Source organism: Triturus cristatus, chromosome 8 (genome assembly GCF_964204655.1).
Source record: "Triturus cristatus chromosome 8, aTriCri1.1, whole genome shotgun sequence".
In the NCBI taxonomy this organism is placed as follows: domain Eukaryota; kingdom Metazoa; phylum Chordata; class Amphibia; order Caudata; family Salamandridae; genus Triturus; species Triturus cristatus.
The window spans coordinates 508,986,023-509,011,005 of NC_140591.1; the positions used below are offsets into that span (position 1 = coordinate 508,986,023).

Below are 24,983 nucleotides of genomic sequence, written 5' to 3' on the forward strand. Positions count from 1 at the left end.
GGCTTGCCTCTGGCACACCTCAGGCACGCCAGCGGCTCGGCCGTGCAGCAGCCTGCATTATGAAGGGGGGACGAGCAAGGGAGGAGCAGCAGGGAGGGGGGAGCGGGACGAATCAGGACACGGGGCAGGGCCGCAGGGGAGGCAGCGGCGGGAAACTCGGGTCGGCGGGAGGGGGGGGGGAACAGAAGAGAAACGGGGCACAGAGGGCAGCAAACAGGCTAAACTGGGCAAAAGGGGACACAGGGGGGAGCAGAGGGGGTACAGACAGTAACGGTGACAGAAAAAGGATTACAAAACGAAAACCAAGTACAAACAAAAACACACACAATAGAATCAGTAAAAAACAGTCAGGGGCAGATGAGTACACTTACAAGCCCACCACTGGGCTCGAACTCGCGGCAGTAGTGAGGCTGGGAACACTGTGCTAGCAGGGTGAGCTAGCACGGTGGGGGGGCAACCTGACCTGAAACCAGGGTCTTGGGTCGCAGAAGGTATTTTAAAATAAACAATTTACGGACAGAGTAAAAATCCAATCATTAAAGCCGATTTTAAAGATTGAAAAGAAACTAGCACCACACAAAGTGCCAACTGAGCTTATCTGGCCATGCTAGACTGAGACAGTCGCAAGTTCAAGACGAGCGCAATGGAGTGCAGGCTAGCTACCACCCCCACCCCATCAGATAACCATATAACCCAGAGTCACTCCGGTGGTCCAGAGCTTAAGATGCAGGCCCAGTCCTTCTCTAATGAAGCAGGGCAGCAGAGTGGCAGTCCATTTTGCAGAAGAGCAGTTCTTGTGAGTTTGTACAGGTCCAGACGCGTACTGAAGAGTTGGGTCCATTATTTATACCTGGTGCCCACTCTGAAGTAGGAGATCATGCTGGAGCCTTCCACCCTCCTGGGGTGTCAAAGCATCCCATTCCTCCCTGCCCTGGCTTGTCTGGGGACACAAAAAGACAAACCAGTTGTGTGTTCAAGCAGGGTCTTAGATGGGCAAACAACAAAGGGGCAAAGCTGTCATCCACCACAAGCCAGAGTGGCCCATCCTGCCAACACCCATGGTTCCTCGGTTTCCCCGTCTGGGAGCAATACACAAGGACCAACTGCCAGCTACACCAAGTCATGTGATGCAGGGACAGGCTGCAAGCACCAAATGGTTAGGGCAAGAATATACCATCTTCTGAAATTTTCATAGTTGGGAAAAATCTGACTTTACCATTAAAGAGGGCTTTTAATTACAATTTTTAGGTCCTAAACTCTACCTCTCCACCTGCTCCCAATTTAAAGTTATCACCTATTAAATGTAGAAAGAAAACCCATTTTATCTTATGGTAGAGGTAGGCCTTGCAGTTGTGAAAAATTTATTTAAGAGTTTCCATTACTAGAGCATGTAAAAGTTAAAAGCAAATGTCCAGCCTTCCAAATGCACAGCACCCTGCCTTCTGGACTGTACATAAAAGACCGCAGAGGTGAGTTGTGTATTAAAAAGGAAGGTTTGGGACTGGCAAAAGGTTTATTTTGCTAAGTCGAAATGAGAGTTTAAGACTACCCACACAGGATGAAGTGGCAGGACTGGAGCTGGTTTTACAGAGATACAGAAGCGGGTGGCACAACCTGTGCTGCAGGCCCACTTTCAAAAGACACACAATTGATGGATGGAATGCAGAACAATTCAAAACATTCCCCCCCAGTCAAGAGATCTGGGTTAAATCCATCATTCTTTTCCTCACCATGCCACCCCAGTTTAGACCTGGCCATATGCAAATCAGTCTTGACCCGTTGCCTCATGGGAACAGTCCAGCCCGAATTGCCAAGCCAGGTCCTCCTCCCACTTACAGCACTTAATTTACAGGCCATGGCTACATGCAGTACCACTCCACTAGGGATCTAGATGTAAATTAAGTGTGCTAATTCAGTGCAACCCAATTCTACCATGTGTAAAGGAGAAAGTACAAGCACTTGGCACACTACCACTGAAAACCAGTGCTAGAGTCCTAAAAGCTAACAACTGGTACAGACAACAGGAAGGTGAAAGCAAAAGGTTAGGGATGACCCTACAGAAAGAGCCATGTCCAACTACCAACTTCAAAATGTCATTGGATTCTTTTAAATAAATATTAAATAGAGAACCAGTGGCTGAACGATTTCTACCTGGTCCCAAACCTTAGCTCGCAAAATTAATATATGAATCTGTACTTTTCATCATGGGAGACCCATCAACTTTAACAGTGAGGGTAGCTTTTGGAAGGCACACTACCTTGTGGGCTACAAGGTTTACTTAGTGTGACTAGTATTTGAAAGGAATGTTTTTCCTCTGACTAAGGGGTTAATTTGACAGGTTTGACTGAATCAGTCAGGCTACATTGGAAAACCTAGGGCTACATCACATGGTAAAGCTAGTGGATGGCATAACAATTGCCCGAGTCCAAAAGTAACATTTTAACATTGCACGATATGGGTGTTGTTTTTAAACCATATACTATGACCTAACAGTAGAGTTAAAACATCTAAAAGCTGACTAAACCCACATTAACATATTTAAGTGTAGGAGCACATACTGGGTGGCAACACCCATTGTGCAGTCTCTAAAAACCCGAATAGAGGTCAGAAATAGGGGGTGGCCATGTGAAAAGAGGGCCTTCTCATGACAACAGGTTTATGGCTTTTCCAAAGGAACACACTGCATGACCAATAAAAGAATGGAACCTGGCCGGCACAAATCCTTGCCTTCAGAAGTTAAGTGGGTAGGTGCAAGGAAAGAATTCTTATTCCAAAATGTAAGCAGCTCAATGGGAAACAAATGGGTATACAAAAGAGCATTAATTTGTATTAAAATTTATTGCAGCCTTATACGCCCACACAATTATTTTGAATGAGTTGATCCATACGGGGAATAGTGATTTCTTGAGTGGGACAACCACTAATTTAAGATGTCCTCAGAGTTCATGACCAGATCATAGCAAATTTACTGTCCCAACTACCTACCCACAGAGTTATTTCTGGGTATGGTGAGGTGCATTTTGTATGGTTGACCTCATATCGGGTTATTTTTTCCACTGAAATGGTGAAAAGATTGTGCTCCAAAAAAAAAAAAAAAAATTAATTTAACTCATTTTGCAGGGAATACGGTCTGGGGAAAAAAAAAAAATAGTACAAGAGTTGGCTTATTTACATTTCCCTAGAAAAGAAAATGCAAAGGTAGAATGTACCCAGTTTCAGAATAACCCTTTCTTGGAGCCCATTTAGCTTTCCAAACCCTACAAGCATTGTCTTGGCTAGTAGTAGGTATCAAAGGGGTTGTCTGGCTCCAAATAATCCTCAACGTGCCCCACACCCCCTGCTTTGATAAACGTGCACTATGTGGATACTCTCCCCCACCCACTAATTTGGGAGGCCAGGCTGCTCATAGCACGTTTGCAATTATGAATTGGTTTGACCCATTACATAGGTTTAGAGCTGCCAGCCAATTTAATAGAGTTGTGAAAAAATATTCATAGCCCCCCACACTTTTTTGCCTACATTTAAGGGGTTCACCTCATTAAAACTTCTGAACCATTGTACTAAAAGGATAGACAAAACCATGCATGAAGACAAAACCATGCATGAAAACAGGAGCATACTTTTTGGTCAAGTAAAGGGCCACCTAGAATCTTTCTATACCCACAATTAATTGTCAAAAACTAGTCACACTTCAGGATAGAATTGTGTAAACAAGCTGGCTGTGTGTGGACTGAAAATATGTACTCCAGAAGCCATTTTGAGATGCATGTACACACATTTCAATCTTGAGCCTTGTTCAATAGCATTTCTGTGGCTATGGTAGAAGCAGGTGGTAAAAACTGGGCGAGTTCTTTACATCAGGAGACAAGGTTCTTACTTTTATGGAGTAACATTTTGGTTCCATGATCAGGTCAACTGCTCTGGAAGCCTTTTGTAGACTAGGTTGGAGGCAGTAGGTTTACATTTAACCAGATTTTATAGTTTGAGGTTCGCACCTAGTCTTAGAATTACTTACTGGGATAAAGCCAATATAGCAACACGATTCTTCCAGCTCTTGGCTTAGTTCTGTGGGCTCAGTCCTTGAAAAAGGAAGTCAGCAGACCATACCCTGCGGACACTTTGCAGGAGGGAAAACTGCGGAAAGCTACATTTGCCTAGACAGCATGGTGCAAGTGATGTCCCATAGGTGAAGGTAATGAACATCAGACACAGGATATTGCTGTACTGCATAAGAAACCACTATTGCCCACTGTCCTTTTGTAGTACTTCATGAAGGGATATAAACAAAAAATGAATTTAAATTCTAAAATTTAGTCAATCATGTAAAGGTTAATATCACATTTTAACCTAGGTTTAAAAATCTCTTAATCTTTGTAAAATCCTCACTGGATCCAACTAATACATGGGACATAGTGAAAGTATGACTGTACTGCTTCATATAAAATCAATAAAGAGATCCTTGCATACAGATTAAGTTTAAAAAAAACAAAAAAACACAAGCTTACCAAACTATATTTAAACCTGAAACAGGACCACTTGAAACCAGCTCTGAAAGTGCTTTACCCGCACACAGCAGAACGGAGTATCATATCCAAAATTACAAAAAAAAGTACTTACTGGAACAAAAGCATTGAACGACTGCAAATAATGCTGCTACTACATTCTAGTAAACAATTAGGACTAAAAAACCAAGGCATTTGAAGTTCAATTATATGAAGTACATTAATTTCGGATGGCAGCTGCCAGGTTCTCAAACTATTACATTTGTGCCCAGTATAAACATGTAACGGCCTGCAGTGTAGAACGTCAAATAAATAGCCATTAAAATACACACACACACATTTTACTTACTCCAATATTTACCCCTCCCAATCACCCTGTACAATTCATGACCAGTTTACATCACACATTAGACAAGATTCTGTACCCAACCGCGTTCTATGCTTTAATTCCAGTTAGTTTATTCTGTGCCCAACAAATTGTGCAAATAGTGTTGCCATCTACAAGGCTATGAGGAATTCATGACAGACGACATGATGTGCAGCTAATTAATCAAAATGGAGAAATAAAGCTCAACTCTTCTATATCCACACTCCTTCCGTAACAAAAATCTGGACTGCTTCAAATCATCCTGAAAGTCCATCAATAATTAAAAACTGAATTCCTGTTATGCAAAAGAAGTTCATTGACATAGCTGTCGAACTGTTTGATCCATGACAAAGAATAAACCAATTCAATGGAGTGTGAGAAATCTTATAAATAAACCTGAAGGGTCCTCATCGAGCATTAACCACAACTTGGAACCAAGGGACAATGACACCAGTGAAGGTGGACAATGACACCAGTAAAGGTGTAGCGTGACTAAACTTCTAACTTTATACGGTCATGGATTTTACCTTCAAAATTTAATATTGTTCTGTAGAAAACAAATCTGTCCAAAAGGAGGAATTGAAAGTCTGCAAAGGACTTGACTTAGACAAAGTTAAATATGCCGAGTGTGAACCATTAGTCAACTCAAAACAAAAAAAGTTGAGCCAAGAGAAGTGTCTTGAGATCACCAAATCTAAGTGCTGATGGACACTTCATTGGTCTGCTTCTATTTTTTTAGGATCTTGAGGTCTGTCTTATGCAGTGGGGCCCAATGAAGGCCTTTACTTGGTAAGAGTTCTAAAGTAGACTATTGTACCTTACTTTATTTCGGTCAGTTAATCTTAACAGCTTTGCGGAGAATCTAAACATAGGGAGGTGAGAGTAGTACGTGGGATAAAAAAACAAAAACATTTGATCATGTTTTGCAAGCAGAAATTAACTTGCATGTGCATCCTATTTAGCAGTAGTTTCCTGCTTTGACCATTCTAGACATGTGTTAGAGACGGACATGTTAAAATCTGATTGTAGTAAAAATCAGTGGTTGTCGGTAATTTGTGTGTGGCCTGCCTGCTCCCCAATTATGCATTCACACTCCTGTCTACATTCACTTGTATGCACGCACACCCACTGTTCACCAGTACACACCCATTCATAGCATTCACAAACACAAGTTCATCCATAATTTTTTTTTTATATATATATATATATAAATATATATAAAATCAATAATAAGTATAATATCAATAAAAATAATATCAATAATAATAACTTACCAGGGCACAGTGGCGATTCCTGATGGAGGGAGGAAAAGCTCCAAAATTACTGGAGAATCGAGACTGCTGCCTCAAATTGGCAGACCCTAGATCAGCCTATGAGAGGGGGCAGTAGTCCCTTACTTGTCAGAGTAAGGGGGGGTGGAGTCAGTGAGAGTTGCCGACCTCCATCCTACTCTGCATAGCGTCAGTGATTGACAATCTGCCAGGGGCACTTCAAGGATTAAAAATGAAGTGTCCACATCAGAGTATCCTTGACGCGCACCTAGCCTCGGGGGGGGGGGGCAGAATCTACAAGTGCTCTGCTGGGCTAAGAAGGTCATTCCCAGAGAGCTATGAAATCCTCAAACAGGCAAAGTTTGGCTCAGGTAACTATGCATTTAACAGGTTAATGCACCTGAATGCGTGACTTGAACATGAAGAGTGTGTCAGGCTGATCTTTGCTCAACCTGGCAGACACTGCATATTGCAAACAGGTGGGGCAGGGGCCCTCTACCCTTAAGGAGGAGCCATGCCTGTTAAAAATGGCACCAACTGGTAGTGCTTGAAAGTTACACTGCCACAATATTGGGCCTGCCAATTTTTCTACCATGTATCAAATAAGTCTAATTCACTTGCACATAGTCACAGCAAACGTATTATTTGTACTTGGCCCAACTTTCAATTAAGGACTCCAGAGGGGTGGGGAGCGGACAGCTACACCTTCCAACAATGTGGTCTTAGGCCCTTTCATCTTCCAGTTTTGAGAAAAGCAAGATAGAAGTGAATGTCTCACAGCAGTACAGAAATGATTAGGCCAGAGATCCTTCGCATAAATTGAAATTGTAAATTATGCTCGAATTATTTCAGATTAAAAAAAAAAAGTTAACCCAAACAGCTGAGCCAGATCAAATTTCAATCATGGCTGAATCCCCATTAATCACTTTGCAGTCTTCAATGGAGCACAGTAACACTTATGGACCAACGTATACTCGGCTTTAAAAGTATAACATTGTATGGGCAGCAGGTGCTTAACCCAGTTTTAAGGGTGGGGTAGGAGGGGGGGGCTTAAGCTGAAGATCCTGCCTCACTTCAGAAAAAAAACTGCTTGTTTAGGTGTCAGGTGGTTCCTTCAGTACAATTTTTGCAAATCTAGGTACATGCTCCTAGCAGGTCAGAGAACAGAAGACACATTCTACCATTTACTATTAGATATATATTAAACAAAGCTTTCTTTACAGGTAACTTAACACTCCTTTATGTAATTTGGGAATGGAATTTTGTATTACCTGGGACAGATACTTTGTTGCTGAAACAATGCCACTTTTTTGCAAGCTAGTTTCCTACAATACCTCACACTCCAGAGTGATTCGCAAATGCACTGAATAGTATGTGGAGTAGCACTAATTCACATACTCCAATACCATTGTGTATTACCCCAAAATATAAAACTCCCCATTACTAAAAGTGTAAAGAGGGTACAATCCTTTCATTTTGTACTAAATGGGCCCGATTCACAAAGGGAAACACACTTGTGTACTCCATATTTGCAACAAACTATTGAATAGAAACTTTAGACTGCAGAGACTCCACAGTCTGGGTGGATAACGACTCCGATCTGCCCGTCTCATCTTTTCATGTGCAGAATTCTTCACCCGAATAGTAGCGTCTCCACAGTTGTAACGTTATTAAATCATTTTCCAATACCGAATAGTGAACTTACAAAAAAAGTGTACGTTTATCTTTGTGAAACAGGCCCACAACTTATGAATTTCCCTGAATCACATTTTGTAATTTTAGATATTTTAGGGGCAATTCACAAAGGGAATTATGTAAACCACAATTACCATTGCAGGAGTACAACTTAATGCTCTTCAATGCCTTTCCCAGTCAGCTCTTTGTTTGTGGTAGGAAGGAAACTGCTTAGATAGTGCCAATATACAGGGAACATATTAGTACTACCAGTGACCAGAACAAACTGTTATTTAACAAGCTATAAGAATAATTGATGCCAAACAGGACAGCATCTCTCAGAATGCATTAGATTGCGCAACTGACAATCATTGTGTCACTTGGGGTGAGCAGGAGTTGTAGGTAATTGTTATTCTTGAGGACAATAGGCCCACCTGCAATTTAGGCATTTGTACACCAAAGTGTGCCCGGCATACAGACAAAGAAGTTTTAACTATAGATTAATTTCCATTCGGTTAGGGGAGGGTGGTTAGCTGTGGTAAGCCACATTTTGTTGTCTCGACATTGTTATTAGTTTAATCACAAATAATGTGCATGAGGAGGGGCAGTTTTTAAATACCAGTCCTTTCTTCAACAGAAAGCATGTGCTCTAATCTGCTATGCTTTAGATGTACTCTGCAGATCTCTGCTGTTCCTGTTCTGCTGAGCCAGTGGGTGATATTATAGAATGTTGATGAGGGACCGGTTGACAGAATGGGCCGAGTAGGGAGGATACTGCTCTTGGTGGAGTTTCCCTTAATTACCTGTTAACCCGTAACAAACTCTTAATCCTCTTCAATAGACCTGCAATACATGAACTGGCGACCGGACTCCTGCTTACCAAGAGGGTACCTTTAATTTACAACACTGGTGATGATCTGTAGACTAACATACATGTAAGTAAACTCATTAAGTAGGAACGAAGGAACATTGAAGGCGCAGGAGAAGTAAAGAGATGCAAATAGTAGATGCCCTGAACCCCAATAGTGCCTTAACGCATCAGACAGCCTTCAGACTGAGGGTGGTAAAGTGCACCCAGGTGTACAAAGATGCTGTCAAGTGGTCATGGTTTTTTACCATACCTGCAGTGAAGGTCTAGGAACACCGAAAAGTGGCTTTTTGTTGAACTTCGTCTGTAAACAGTTCAACAATATAGAGTTATTCTAATCAGCACCAATATCTAGTGGAGTGGTTGCAGTCAGCGTTCTTGGTGGAGTGGGAACTGGCAGCGTTGGAACTACATTTGGGTTTGAATTTTTGCACAATTTAAAAAAAAAAAAAAAGAAATCACAGGCGGTGACCGAATCTTTCAGCACCTACCCCATTAGGAGCCCAAGGGTTTGTTGCAGCATTTGAAATGGCCCGCGAGGATGCCGTGCGCGGATTCCAGGTGCGTGTAAAGTACAGTGATTGAGAGACTCAAGAATTCAAGGCATGATGTGTGAGGTATGCGTGTGGCCAATTTACTGAATAATTTCAGGCGCGTGTTTAGTGCAGCATTTGAGGACTTGCGAGGCTACCATGCACTGTTGCCAAGACGTGCGGGTGAGGTATACGTGTGCTGCCAACTTCATGAGGTCACAGCCAATGGACTGGAATGAGTACGGTTTATTGCAATGGCAGGCGGAAACTCCGAGTAAGCATGTGGCAGCATTGTAATCAGTAAGTACATGGCAGTGGGACGCACGTCAGAGAGGGACACTGATAAGTGAATAAAAAAGTAAATGGAGGCGTTTTCATAGCATAGCTGTACAGAACGGTCCTGCATTAAAAATAGGATACAAAAGTGATATTTCCATAGCTCATGATTTATGGCGATTCCTATTCGCCTGAACTGTGGAATATTTTTTGGGGGTAAGGTGTCAAACAAATGTAATGGTCAAGGATCAGTTGAAGAAACATTCCATACCATGTTGAAATTGCAGCAGAGAGTATGGTTTTCATTTCTCCCAGTTTGAGGAAAATGCGGTTATGTAATAGTATATGTTGTGCCTCGGACCCTGCAAGATACGCAGTAGAGGGTGCGTGGTGTGTCCCTGGTCCTGCACGGTATGCAGTAGAGGGTAAGTGTTTCAGTCCAATTTAAAACTATCCTTCCTCAGGGGGGTGGGAGATGTTGCTTGGTGTCATGTTGCACTCAAAATATACAAAGTCCTTCCTCGATAGGTTAAGGATACGCATGTTTTATTAAAGTAGATCTTGGATTCCTCTTTCAGTGGTTGTGGATGCATATTTCCATTTAGAATAGTGTGGCTATTATTTACTCAGCAGCCACACGTGTGAAGAGGTCTCTTGGAACGGTCTAAAATATTTACAGATTTCAATCATTTATAGGATTTATTGATTGTAATATCCATTTCACGCCTCCTTATTGCATTTTTATTATTTTCTGGGGGCAGGATGGGTGTTCTAATCTGCTATGTTCTAGATGTAGTCTGCAGATTCCCATCGTTCCCTGCTCTGCTCAGCCAGCGTGTGAGGTCCTGGAATGTTGGTGGGTGACTGTAGGCTGGTTGACAGTGGGCTGAGTAGAGAGGATGCTGCTCTTGGTGGGGTTTCCCATAAGGAACTTATCTGTAACCAATTGTAAACCTCTTAAATAAATCTCCCATTAGATAATACATTATCTGGTTACCCGACTCCTGCTTACCACAAGGGTACTTTTTATTTACAACAGTATGCTAGGTGTTGCAGCAGGGCCATAGCCAGGAGTGTATAGTTTGGGGGCTTTGCCCTCAGCAATAACAAGGAAAGGTTTTGGGGGCGGAGGAGGAACAACTTGGATTCTGGTAGCCTGCAGTGTTGGTGATGTTTAAATGCCCAAATTATTTTTCTGTTTATGCGGTTTACTCTACCCAGAGGTGAAAGTGGGAGACAGATAGTACATTAGTGAAGTCTGAACTTATTTTAAGGTATTCTTATAAGAGGAGTACCAGAGACTCTAATGGAATGTGTCAAAACAGGATATTCCAGTGTTGCACATACAGCACAGTGAGCTAGTATACTGGAGTGAGCTAGTATACTGGAGTAAAACTAAACAGAACAAAGTTGAAAACAACTTTGCATGGCACGAGCAGGTTCTTGCAATAGACTAGTGTCAAATGTGGTGGGAAATGGAACATGCCAAAGCACATTGGAGCAGTCAAATTTGTTATAATGGGATTAATTCAAAGACAACTTTACAGTTTTGGAATCCCAAGCACACCCCGCACCCCTCCCAGATTATTTGATAATATTTAAGATAATGGCACTTTTAAATGCAGGACCTATAGATTTGCAAATATTTTTTGGACTTGTTTTGTGCTGCTTGCTCTTCTGTCCTGAGGACAACTGTTTTTCCCCCAATTATCCTGCATGGTCGCAGGGATGTCTTGCCTGTGCCACTCCTCCTGTTCTTACGTCACCCTTGTTTACACCGGCACTTCGCATTCCGAGGGCAAACATTACCTTCAATTAGCGCATTCCGAGGGCAAACATTACCTTCAATTAGCGCAAAGGACATTCCGCCTATGCCGCTCCTCCTCGCAGCTCACTTCTCAGCTAACCCTGTAGCCTTTCCTGCTTGTCGCTCCCTTTTCAGCACAGCACGCATCCATTGCTCCTCATGGCTCACTCCTTAAACGAGCACAGTCCTAAAGCTATCCACACTCTGGCCTGTGGGAGGCCAGTGTTGGGGGGGGGGGGGTGGGGGTTAATGTGGTGACTTCGCCTCGGACATAGTTGATCCAAGAGTGACACTTCTTCCACCAAAATCAAAATTAGGACTTGGGTAGTATTCATAAAGGAACTGGGTTGAAATAGTCACAGGCGCAAAGGTAAGACACAATCAAGACTTAAAGAAATCTGAGACACATACCGTAGTAAATTTAGGGAGCAAGTTTTGGATCCAACAAAGCTTTGCACTGTCCTAATGTTGTGCATACCTTAATTCATCCCATTCTTCCATTATATCCTCATTGTGAACCTTTTAAGAGGTTGCATTTTGACTTTACCTTGTTTTTATGTTCATGGAAGTAGTTATCCCTGGTTTCTAAGATGTCGATCATGGCTGGGTATTTGGGATGGTATTTCAGTGATGAGACTTACTGTGTGCATCAGTGTTTCACTCTTGAAACCCTAGTAGATTTGCCAATGGGTGCACAGACGAGAAACCACCATTACACTGTTTTTACAATAAAATGCCTACACCATACATCCAATAACACTCGATGCCATTGCCATGCAATACTTTACCATGCTTAGATTTACCACAGATGTGGCTTTATCAGCATGCCTTCACCACGCAAAGGATGTATATTTAAGGTAAGTGTGATATAGATATATTTTCATTCCTTCCATTTATTCTCTCGCATATGCCCGCTGTTCACCAAACCGAAGAGCGCATCATCTAGCGGACCTCGCAAGAGTTGGTCTGTGATAAATTCCTCCAACTTCTTAAACCAGGGATGACGACGCAGTGTGTGGTTGCTTCAAATCATTTGTCAATCCGCCATTCTACGCATTTCGGTTGGTCCCAGCCTTGCTTAATCAGCCGAAACATGTACAATAGAGGTTTGACAAAGGATTTGAAGCAACCACACACGGCGGCGTCACCCTTGGTTTAAGGACTTGGAGGAATATAAATGTATGCACAGCAATTTTTGATACCATCTGCGTGGTACAGGTTTGTGGTATAGTCCTACAATCCATAGACTTATCACCGTTTCCACTAACTCAGGATTCTGTTTTACACTCAATGCCCCATCCCATTAAGCAAAGCCCATAATAGCTGTGTCCTGACAGCATGGTCCTGTTTGTTCTGGTTTTTCCTGTATTTACAGTGCCCAAGGATGCAGCAACGCTGTACAATTCTATTCTTATGCAATTTATATCTTGTCAAGTTCTGGAAGCAATGTGGAAACCTGTTCTGGAAAGCTTTTGTCAGCTAACAAATTTCCTCAAATTTTCCCAAATGGATGGTATGCCCAGAAGGCCGATAGTGTCCTGGTGAATACATCTGCTGGTCAAAATAAATATCGTCAGTCCTTATGCGTGCCACATAGAACCTCTTATTCCCTTTCATGGTGAAAACTCTCCCTACTTACCTTCTTCCTTACTGCCCATTATCACGGACTTGCTTTTTTGTGGGGTAAACCCTTCACATTACTCCCTTCTTTTCTTTCATCCTGCTTACATTTCTATCCTAGCAACCTAGTTGGTTCCTCCCCTTCTCCCTCAGCTACGTTTTCTTTCTATACCAAAGTCCTTTTCCCCTGCCAACACCCTAGTATATCTACCACTCCCTAGAATTCTAGTACCTCTAAACAAATTGATATTATAGTATGTATGCCCTGTGTATACCCTGGTGCCTCCATCTCTGCCTATGCCTCTGCACTTTGTCTCATACCTCTATACTAGAACCTCTGCATATTATGTTTCCACCTACCTGTACGGTAACCCCTTTAACCCATCTAAACACCAGTGCTTCTGCTCCCAGCAACATTTCTGCCCTTCTTATACCCTACTACCTCTACCCTGCCTAAAAAAAAAAAAAAAGAAAAAAAAAAATTACACACTAGTATCTCTACTATCTAAACCCCCTGCCTAACCCATGGTATCTTTCCTCTACCTTCCCACAGAAAGGCAACCCACGTCTGTGTGCTAGTCTACATATGTCCCTATATATTTATTCTTGGGACACTACTCTACCTATGCAGCAGCACCTTATCCCTTTTCTGTAGCTGTATCCTTTTGTACAACCTTGTTAATCTACCCATACCTACTACACAGAGTACCTGTACCCCTTAGTACTTCCCAACTATTGCATATGCTTCAGTACCTCCCGTGCCATTGCTCTCCATTTCTCAAAACCCTTTTTATCCTTCTACGTTTTCTTGTCCCACTTTCTCCACGTTTGGGCAAATTTGAGCAAAAGGTTGTCCTCGTTTATGAGATTCTCCACAATGGCGTTGCGCTACATGGCGTCGCCAGAAAGGTGCACTCCAGTTTGTTTTTCCTCTGAAATGAAGGGGAGCCAATTAATAAGTAATGAATTTATAATGGAATTCATGTAGGTCAACCTCTTCAAACTGGCGTTTGGTGCACAATATTAGACAAAAAGTGGATGGAGTAAATAGAAGCAGGAGAAGATCTATACATTAGATAATGCAGTTGGGAGATGTCTTGGAGCATGCTCATATCCGGTGTTCACAGCTCAATATATTCCATCCTGACTTGACATGGTCTTGTTCTGTATATAGCAGATTGTTCAGACCTGGAACTGTGCACATGTGGATTTTATACTACCTTGTGGTTCTGTATGTACAGCAGGTGCTCTTCAGTGTTGACATACTTTAAAGTTCTAGCCTGTTACAGTGAACACACGGTTACAAGCGAGCTTTGAGGTTCTTTACGTAGTGCTTTTTTCGTATTCAAGATAGCCTCCAAGTCAAGAATTTTATTGCTTTAGACTGGTCGGACCTTTACAATATTTACGATATATAATCCGTATTACAAACCAAAAACAAAGCTTGCTCGCTAGTCCTATAACAACTTGTGCTTCTGTCTCGCCAAAATACTCTTTTCTAACAATTATTGACTATGGTCTATATAAATGTAACACATTCTGGTTCTCTAACCAATAGTGCTCTATTGACAACTTTGAAGAGGTCATCAAGCTGCTTTTGAACCATGGTTCTAACATGAACTCGAAGGACAGAGCTGTGGACTTCCATTTCATGCAGTCACCTGTGGGCACATCAACCTGGTGAAGATCCTCCTCCAGTATGAAGTGCCTCTTTATTCTTTAGCTGGTGTCTCTTCGTCTGTTACCTACATGGGCACAATTTTCCACTTAACTGCCTTTGCTCAAATCTTTATTGCCAGAGCTGCCCTTTGTCCGTTCTATCACAGCCTGGGTGTTCTTTTCCTCACTGCCTTCTATACTGGTTAAACAAGTTTGACTCCCACATTTGCTTCCTTTGCCTGGCACATTCGACTCCTAATCACCCCTCTTATCCTTTCCTGTGGGAACAGGTTTAGCTGTCGTCAACATATGAGTGACTTCAGGTTGGGGATTGATGCGATTGGGTGTTTGGGGTTCTAGATTCAGTTTGGAACAAGAGGAACTGTGTTTGTTGGCAATGAGTTCTCTTGCAAGATTCAGAAAAACTATGCAGATTTTGACCCAGATGCTCAGAATTAACAGAAGAGCTCCGTGGAAGCAAAAATCTGGAGTCCGGAAGAAATTAAGGAGCTCTAAATGTGATCTGGAATCACGGCGAAAGTAGCACGGAGTTAAAAGGCATGAAGACATGGGTACGATACAGGAGAGCTATCAGACATTGAATGCTAGATTTGATTAGGATGAAGAAGAGTTGTGTCTTAATGTTCCTTAATCAGCTAGGAGACAAATGCTCAGAGTACGGGATGCTGGCTTCTGACTGCTTTGAATGTAAAAAATATGTACAGGCCCAATTTTTTGTTAGCAGCCTGTCTTTGGTGCTTATGAATACCATACCAAATTCCAAGGTTGTCCACTTTTAAAAAAAATGTTTATCTTCATTTCTCAGGACTATTCAATGCAAAAATAGGGATAGCAGGGATATCAAACACTTAGGAAAAAAACAACAATGGTAGACATACAAGATGAACTCCCTTTCTCCCCATGACCATCGTCTTAACTGTGGGGAACAACTTTGATATCTGGCTATAAACACCCTACACTTGCTCAAAAACTCTAACCCACACCACCTCCTCAGCACAGGCTAGCTGGAGCGACAACTGCTTAGGTGAAAGCAAAAGCACACATGAGAGCGAAGAACTAGCCCCGTCCAATCCACTACATTAGCATTGTGCACCATGGGACCTTCAGCTGGGGCCAACAGGCTTCATCCAAGATAATGCATCACTACCAGTGCACTCATGTCAGCATTCAGTAACATCAGGTATTATACCATTGCGATGAAGACACCTCTTGTGACAGTGGTGGAGCCAGCTCCTCCTCCCCCCTCTGGTATGGGGTCCCCATGTGATGTGGAATTAGCCCTTTGAGGCTTCGCCAGGAGACCCTCCCATGCTCTAGTTACTTCCATGAACCCCTGACCCCTCTTGGCTTCTCTAAGGAGTGCAAAACTCTTGTATCCCCCCCCCCCCATCGAGTCAATTCCTTGGAACCCCCATCAATAGTAAAGCCAGTTGCTGCCTTTCAGTCATGGTTAATCTGACACTTAGCGATTAGGCCCAAGTCCTGGAACCTGGATGTTACCTTGGGTTTAGCTGGGTGCAGAAACACCAGGATACACATCAGGAGTGAAAAGGTAATATTCCGGCCTGTGACATCATTGAAAACCTCAGCCACAGTCTCCCAATGTGCCCTCAGCCGGACGCAGCTCCAGATCATATGTAACCATCCCATCCTTAGCTCCTTACACCTGGGACTTGTAGCCCGAGCCGGCGGGAAAAACCTATTTAAGCATTTCGGTGTGCAGTATGCTCTTTGCAGGATATAAAAATTAATCCGCTTAATACGTGCATTTCTGGACACAGAGTATGCTCCAGTACCCACTCCCAGGCCGTCCCTAGATCAGTTACTCACCATCCCTTAAAGCTACGAAAGGTGTATCCAAGTCAGACCTGAGAGTTCGGTAAAGGATCGATACTAGCTTACTGCCCCCGAGTAATTTGCAGCATTGGTGTATTTTAGGTTCCGCCAACTCAAACTGCAAGCAGCGTCTGACTCCACCAGTGCCCCGTATAGGAGAAAGAGGATGGGTGGAAGTTTAAATCAGTTTGCAGTTCTGGAATCAATAGCAGCACTCCCACCTCGGAATAAATCACCCAAGCATGTCACATCCCTCTCCACCCACATGAAGAGATTAAGTTGATGTGGTGGAAGTAAAGACACCCATTTCAGTGGCATACCCGGCGAGTAAGGAGCTCATACCCTAGTTTTCTGTAACTGGCTATTCAACAGTATTTGGGCACCCCCAGAGGACACCCTTACTCGCTTGGGCTCTAGTAAGAGTTGGGTCAGCCACTGCCATCAGGAACCACCAACTTCCTGAATCCGCCCGACCCCCTCCCCCCCCCCCCCCCCCCAAAAATCCTCCACATGAATCCGGTGAGCCATCCACTGGATCTGTGCTGCCAGATAGTATGATTCCATGTCAAGGACTGCCAGTCACCCACTCATCACTGGTTGTTGTAGCTTGTCAAGTGCCACCCTATGTTAACCCGCAGACCAAATATGGCCCGTCATGATAGGTAAAAAAAAAACCTCAAAGTTATGAAGAGTGGGACCCAAAATAGGTCTTCCCCGAGGCCTCTAAAATCCGTAAGACGACACTACTTCTGCACCCCACCTAGGGGTAATAAGCAAAACACTAATACAATGCAAGCATGCCAACTTTAGCCAGATTCTTCGGCCAGTACAAGGTTTTAGAAATATCTGTTTGAAACTGGAGATCTTGATGTTAACAAATGGTGATAACATGCCCAAAACCAAAAACTCAACTGCAAAAACTAGCAAAGGTCACAGGTAGGCTGACTTAAAAGATTAGAAGTCAAATTGTTCACATCACAAGAGCTGCAAAGCAGTTGCAGAGCAATCACATGCATAGTGGTAGCAATTGCTACTCCTAGTTCATGTTCAGTTGCATTCGAGTGCCACCTTAAGCAACACAGAGTAGTCTTCAGCAGCAGCTCCTCTGCCAATAGGGGTGGGGGAGTGTCATCCAATTGCTCAGCAAGCAGTGGGAAAAAAAAAAACTATGGTCAATTTATTTTTCCCTAGTGCAGTGGCTCAGCTATTGATTCAACCGAAGTGGGGCAGGGCAGGCCAGATCAGGGAGGTGGGAGTGGTGGGCCGCCAAGGGCACATGATAGTTTGGGTTGGCCAAATAGTCATGCACACTTAGCAGGTTCTCTACCCGGCTGTATTGGGACAGCCTGGGTGGAGAACCTGCACAGGCTCCCTGTCCGAGCGCAAAACTAGGGCGCTTAGACCAATAAAGACGCTGCTGTCAGGCACATCATGACTGGTTAGGGGAGGGAGCCTGGGTGCTTCCTGCTGCAGGGAGCCAGAAGAGAAGTGGATGAGGCGAGGTGGCGGCTGGCCATACCCAGGTAAGTGCTTTTTTCGCCTCTGCACTTCCATGTTGCTTCTGCAGCAGGCACTGGGATGGTACTCATCCTAAACCTTTCATATGTTTCCACACATCTCGTTAGCACACAAACACACTGCCATTCAGTAATCAGTCGCAAATACTTAATGATCTGAGTATCGAAAGTAGATCTATGCATAGAACAGGGCGAACATCGGCCACTTTTTAGGTTGAGCCTAGAGGACTTCATGCGACTCAGTAATAAGAAAGCGGTATATTATAAATCCACTGGCCCCACTTGTACCCCTACAATGTTGCGCAAACGTGGCAGCTATTTTAGAAAAGTAAGGTATTCTATTCAGGTTGTGCATGAACATCTATAATAAAACCTGTATAGATCTGAAGTAATGTAAAAGTTTCTTTTTCTGAATAAACTGTGTCACAAATTTATTAATGATACGATTGCCATTAGAAATTGTGAAATTGCACACATTGCGCACAGTAAAATAGGCAGAAAAGATCATATTTGAAAGGAATCATTTGAAAATGCAATTGAACATCTGCACTTTAAACTGGCCAGGTCTCTTCCGGCTTCATCCACAGCCGCTCCCTCACGCCTCTCATCAAGACTTTCCTCGCAGTGAAGTGGCACACCGGGAGCGCTATCCCCCCAGTAGGCTGTTAATCACATGTGGCGGGGCAGGTCAGCTCGCTGCTGTGTGTGCGGAAGGTGCACAGAGACTCGCGGTTCTTCGTGGCCCTTTGCTAAGCCCATGGAGAACCTGCAGCTCACCTCCCTGCAGCATTTAGCGGCCAGGAATCAGAAGAGCTGCACCAAGCAGGCCAGTGCCACTCTACCCCGTTGCTCATGCAGACAGACCTGGGGTTGGCGGGCTCCAGTTCTGGTCTCCTGCGCTTTTGTACGCGGCAGCCCTTGAACTATTTGCAATCGGCATTCACCCACACAGCGATCAGGCCGCACACCTGCCGGTGTACAGCAAAGAGCTGCAAGAGCAGGACTCCTAATGTTCACAAAGAAACCAAAAAATGAGAACAAGTGTTCACTTCTTTACTGCGGCAACAAGGCACCCAGTTTCTTTAAAGAGGGGCCTTTATTCAGCATTCTCCTTTAGACAGTAGTCCTACCATGCACTACATGAGATATTCGATTAACAATTATTTGGAATGGTAGAAGACAAACATGATCTTACCCAGTAACTTTGTGGTCTATTGTTTTTCTAAACAATGGTCTTGAGCACGTCTATTCTGCATGTTATTGTAGTCGACAATATTCAGTGTCAGTAGACGGCTATTGTATTTTGTCGCTTTGACTTCTAATGCTTCCTGTTGGTCCCCAGGGAAGTATGTATTCCAGAATCACACAGCATGACTAAGTGTGTAGTAATTGTATAGCTCTTCAATCCTGTTTTTTTGGTAGGCACTGGGAGATTAAGTGATTTGCCCAGAATCACAAGATGTATTTCTCGCTTCACTCTACCACTCAATTATGTCTCCAACTAATAACCTACCACTACACTGTATTTCTCACTCTACCTTTCTCTAACTATCTCATTCTCTCGCTCTTCACTCTACCTCTCACTTAAATATGCAAATAAGTAAGTCTCTATATACCATCTCTCTCTCGCTATCACTTTTGCACTGACGCTCTCACACGAGTAGGAAACATTTCCATTACAATGCCAATAGCTCAAACCCAAAAAATAACATGAGACCTATTGCATTGCAAATGCTGATTAAACCTCTGTTCTCCCTCACAAGACACTCAAATTATCTGTCACCTATTTCTCTTACTGTCACCTATTTCTCTTACTTCACTTACCCTGTTTCACTTGCCCCCCCCTTACTAATCAGGTGTCAGATGTGCATGTTGAGCACCTGACCCACGATATGCAGCAGCAGGTGGTTTACCAAAGAAAACAGACTCTTACGGCACGCAACATCCAAGGACAATGAAAGACCAGGAGCTCATATTTGTATGGTGTTTCTGTTATTAGTGAGACTATGGGGCATATTATCAAGGACGGCGTTAAACATTCTAGCCGGTCTAGCGGCAGAAAACAGGCGCTAAAGCGGCGATAATGGGCTTGATAATATGCCCTTGAGAATTACCATAGAAGCCCATGTTCTGGTGTCAACATGGGCTTCTATTGGAATTCTCAAGGGCATATCATCAAGCCCATTATCGCCGCTCTAGCGGCAGTTTTCTGCCGCTTAAGCGGCGATAATTTTAACGCCGACCTTGATAATATGCCCCTATATCCTCAGGGGATGTTTGGGGTATTCTGATCACCCCCATTAAAAAAAAATAAAGCAAATGGAACTGAAATCTACATTTTCTAGCTCTAGGCTCCAACGAATACATGGACATCACTGCTTCAGACCAGCAAGGAGTGAAAGCCAAGTTGAATGATTGAAAGCACTATGAGACCAGGATACCAGACTGTCTCTCAAATGTCATGAACATCATATATGCACCAATCAGGAAATCTAAGCACTCAAACACTGAGTTCGTAGTGTTTTTCACTGGGCATTAGCTTTGCCAAGCAATGTTCTTTGCTTTTCTGTAATGCAGGGACAAATCACAAAACACAACTCTTAGTGTCTTCCCATAAGAAGGTGGCCTGTAGCTGGGAGGCAGTGGAGTGTTGTCTGTTCCTCGTTTTCCTTGAATCAGTGGTCTGTTTTGCAGAACATAGGCACAGACTAACATCCCCTTGCCACAATATCAAAGGACAACACTAAAACTTGAAATTAGTATTTAAAAGAAGTGTCTACATACATGAAACTGGACAAATCTTGTGAAAAGGTTTAAGATCATATAGTTCACCCCTATCAGCAGTCTACAGTTTGTTACAAAATAAGTACTGTGGCACAAATGGTTTCTTTGGAGCTCACAGTCAGTGCTGCTGAATGCAAAAGTCTAAAATACCAATGCTACCTACTGTTAATTACACCGGTTTCATTCTTGCACCACAAAGCCATTCATTTCTCCATCTCACTCGTGCCAAGAATTTTTCATCCCCAGCTTTTCCCTTTGTCACTGTTGCCTATCTTTCTCTTCCCGCGTTTTCTACCTTATTTGATTTGGGTTCAATTCTGATATCGAAACGAGCCCCACTGCCCAAAACTGAACGCTGTAGGTCACTGCATAATGTAAGCACTGCTCAACTGCAGCACAGTTCTTCATGGCACTTAAACCACACAATCCTGCTAGTTTGAAAAGCTTACTAGTATGTTAAATGTATCAGGAAAGGAAGGAGGGTAAAACACACCATAGCTGGATTTGGAGAACCAGAACTAGGCCAAAGTAGTAGGAAAAGAGTAGTAATTACTTCACAGGTGTTTACTCTTGGCCTCACTTGGACTGCCCGTGGACAGCGAGTCATGTCACTTGCTACATGGTGATCTCCATTTCTGCCTAGATGTATTGGAGTGTGACAGTCAATCCAACTCAAGTCTCAAACGCATGAACTCAACTGCAAGCAGGAAGGTCAAGTCTTCAATTCTAGCAGCCCCCTTTTCGGGGGGGGGGGGGTGGTCAGTCTGAGCTGCCCCACTACAGGCCCTTGGGTATTGCCAGTCACGCTGTTGTCCAGGATGGCTGAGAAGCAGAACTGGTAAAATTATCACTGGACTAGGTATGGTGTAATACCAGTGCACAACACAGATACTCTGGTCTGGGACAATGGTAGCAGTCAGCACATGACCCACAAGTGGGTAACCGGCATCTCTGCAGGTGAAGACACTGGCTTCAAGATTGGGTCAGGAGACGGTGCATGTGAATGCTGCATCCATGCAACTCAAAAGCTTACTTCATTTGCTGTAGCATCACCATCCGGCAGAGTGCAACAAATTGCCAATGACTGCAGGGGCAGAAAAGCACCCGATGTTGCCCAAACAGTGAATTCATGTGCACGACTCCATCTCACTAAGCCAGGGAGAGCAGGGCCAGCCTCTACGGTTGAATCAATAATGCAGTCTGCAGAGGCCAGCAAGTGCTTGTCCAGGCAGGAACTTGCTTTGCACTCAGCCTCCACCGTCAGTTTGCTTTCCTCTCTGCACCACAAGCTGACTTTACAAGCATACCGTCGCACCATGACCGGACCACTTGGCAGCCTACAGGAGGTGAAGGAAGGCGAGACTGGGAATTAAAGCCATCCCTGGAATAAATCTGTATACCAGTCATACACTGCACAGAGCTAGTGACTAATGCTGTCCAGGGAATGAGGGGGGGGAGGGGTGGGGGGTCTAATCAGGGGTGGCTGGTGATGTGTTGAGAGGTAATTATCAATCCTGAATTTTACAAAGGTCAGTGAGGAGGTTATCCCAATGAACGTTTATAACACATTAGACCAAATGGGGTTTTAACACTATTCTCAAATACATGGCGAAAACACCACAGGTTCTAAAGGTGGGCTCCCGAAATACTCCACTACTTTCACAGCGTGACGCGGCTGGCCCACCCACATGATATTCAGGGTTCACCCACCCCAAAATATTTCCAAGAAATGGTAATAAAGTGATTTTTTCAGCACAATTTCTCCAAGATTTAAAATTACATAGAGGCAGTTCAATAAATGGACTTTCACATGGCAACTTACTTTCGTTTTACATTTTTACTTCCTGACATTTTGCAATCCTCCCCCTTCCAGATAAACTCAGTCGCATGTTCTAACCGAAATTCTCCTTTGAAAGAGCCTGGGAAGGAGGATGGGCGGGGGCTCACATCTCCCCATGCCAAACAAAAGAAAGCAGAGCTGCGGACAGCAGTGCCGATTATCCCACAAATACCTGCGTTTGTGTCCATGTGTACACATGTACTCATTTGGTGCTCAAACACCGGGTTTTCAACTCTCGATACAGGAATTTTGCTATCTAATGCAAGTTTGTAACTTTAAAAATACATCTAATTTTCACAAACAGAAGATAATCACCTTTTGACTTGACAAACTTACTTTTCGTTTTTAATAAAAATGCATGCCTGGTGCTCAACTATCATTTTGGTGTTTATCAGGAATCCCACATGTACTCCTGCCACACAAAAAAAAAAATTAAGTTTACCAAAGTGGGAAAGATATCGAGATAATGACTTGGAGGCCTTACGCAATTATCAGGGCAAGCATGCAACTGACAAACAAGGGGAATTTGGTTTAAGAAGAACCATGACGTCACAAAACACCATTCCGGTCATTTAACAGGATAGATTACAAGTTCTGAAAAATGTCAGTGGTTGTAAACTATATTACTTGATCAGGTGTGCAGTTAAAATGAGCTGCGTGAGCCGTGGTACCCTGCAAATAAATGTTTGCATAACACGTCTCCTTTATTATCCTGCCACTTACTTTTTCGCAAAGAGCCATTGCGAAAAACAGAATTAAAGGCATATGTTGTGAGTTAGAACAAGAACACGGTGGTGTTCTGAAAGCGTTGTTTACGCATTCTCGCGATCTAAAATTTCATATAGTGAAAAACGTCCAGTGAAGTAAAGTAGGGGCATATTATCAAGCCAGGAGATAAAATTATCGCCGCTTTAGCGGCAGAAAACTGCCGCTAAAACTGCGATAATGGGCTTGATAACATGCTCTATGGAATTCCAATTGAAGCCCTTGTTAGATGTGAAGGACGTCTAACATGGGCTTCAATTGGAATTCAATAGAGCATATTATCAAGCCCATTATCGCAGTTTTAGCGGCAGTTTTCTGCCGCTAAAGCGGCGATAATTTTATCGCCTGGCTTGTTAATATGCCCCTTCGTGCGGTTCCGTAAAAGTAAAGAGGCTCTCTAGACTACTGGGGAACAAAGAACGTGACTTGGAAAAAACGGAGAGCTCAGTGGAGAGAAAAGGACGTGCAGGGTACGTGGAAAGTGTAGCAATACAGCCCGACTCATTCGGAACTGAAGGAGTGAATATCCAACAACTCTCTGGTGTCTTGAGCAGCCGCCCCCACTCGAAGCACGCAAGGCTAGATGGGAGCGTTCATACCTGCTGCCTTAACACGCGTTCAAGCAAAGAAACGGCGGCCACCGACTTCTCTCGGAAGATACAGACAGAAATATAGAAAAGACAAATCTTAACTAACTTACCAGGACACTTCTGTAGCAATCTGTGTGGCAACAACAATCCACAGCTTGAAAATAAATCCCACCGCCAGTGTGGAAGACCTGCCAGTTACTGCCCCGCCTTTTTTTATAAGTGAGCACAGCTGAGCAGCAGCCAACAAGGGGTAACCCCTAATTGAGCTACAGGTGTCAGCGCGACAGCAAATACACAGAGAAAGGTATGTAATAAAACATAGCAATGTTAGCACATAACTCACCTTTTTCCTGAGAAAATTATAATAATGTAATCAAAGAAAAAATGAGAAATAAATGGCACAACTTCTGACTGATTACTTGGTAGAGTCACGTGCAGCCAGCCGGCGCTAGTCAACGGAGAGCACACTGCATTTTGGAGATTGTAGTTTTGAGATTCACGATATCATCATGGCCCTATAAACCCCAGCATGTGAACTACTGCCGGAAAAAAACCCTCTAATTGGTGAAAAGAGTATCTTCTGACATGGTCCTATGGCAATTGGCAGCTTAGTAGTTATCTGATAATCCTCCAAGTGGCCCCATGTAATGCGTGACATTTCTTTTATTTAGACACCAACGCTTTGTGATATAGAACTTGTAGCCCCATAACTATATTAAGGAAGGTGACATTTACTTACCACAGATTGAAATGAAAAGAGTTTGGTTTAGACATGGATTATTGTACGATGGTGAAAATGTTTTTTATATGCAATGTTTTTCATTGAATCAGCATTATCCATAAACACATATATGTTATTAACTATGTTGCATTCACATTTAAATTGACCATAGCTAATAAAGAGCTGCTTTTTAAAATAGCTAATGCTGGTTGCTTGCTTATGACACCTAAACGTTTATTTCTAGGCAAGCTTAATTTCAAATTCTTTGGAACACTGTGTTCTGTTTCTTACTTTCTCATACAACGAATTTTCTCTTTTCATTTTAATCATTG

At 43.2% G+C, this 24,983-nt stretch overlaps 1 protein-coding gene across 1 annotated transcript in view; it reads right to left on the reverse strand.

The window, feature by feature from the left end:
- LOC146802404 (E3 ubiquitin-protein ligase TRIM56-like) overlaps window positions 1-24,179 on the reverse strand; it is a 44,602-nt gene extending 20,423 nt beyond the window's left edge. Inside the window, exon 1 of the mRNA XM_085621984.1 lies at window positions 24,041-24,179. The gene's annotated coding sequence lies outside the window, so the exon portion shown is untranslated. The remainder of the gene's footprint in view (window positions 1-24,040) is intronic.
- Window positions 24,180-24,983: the final 804 nt, after the last annotated feature.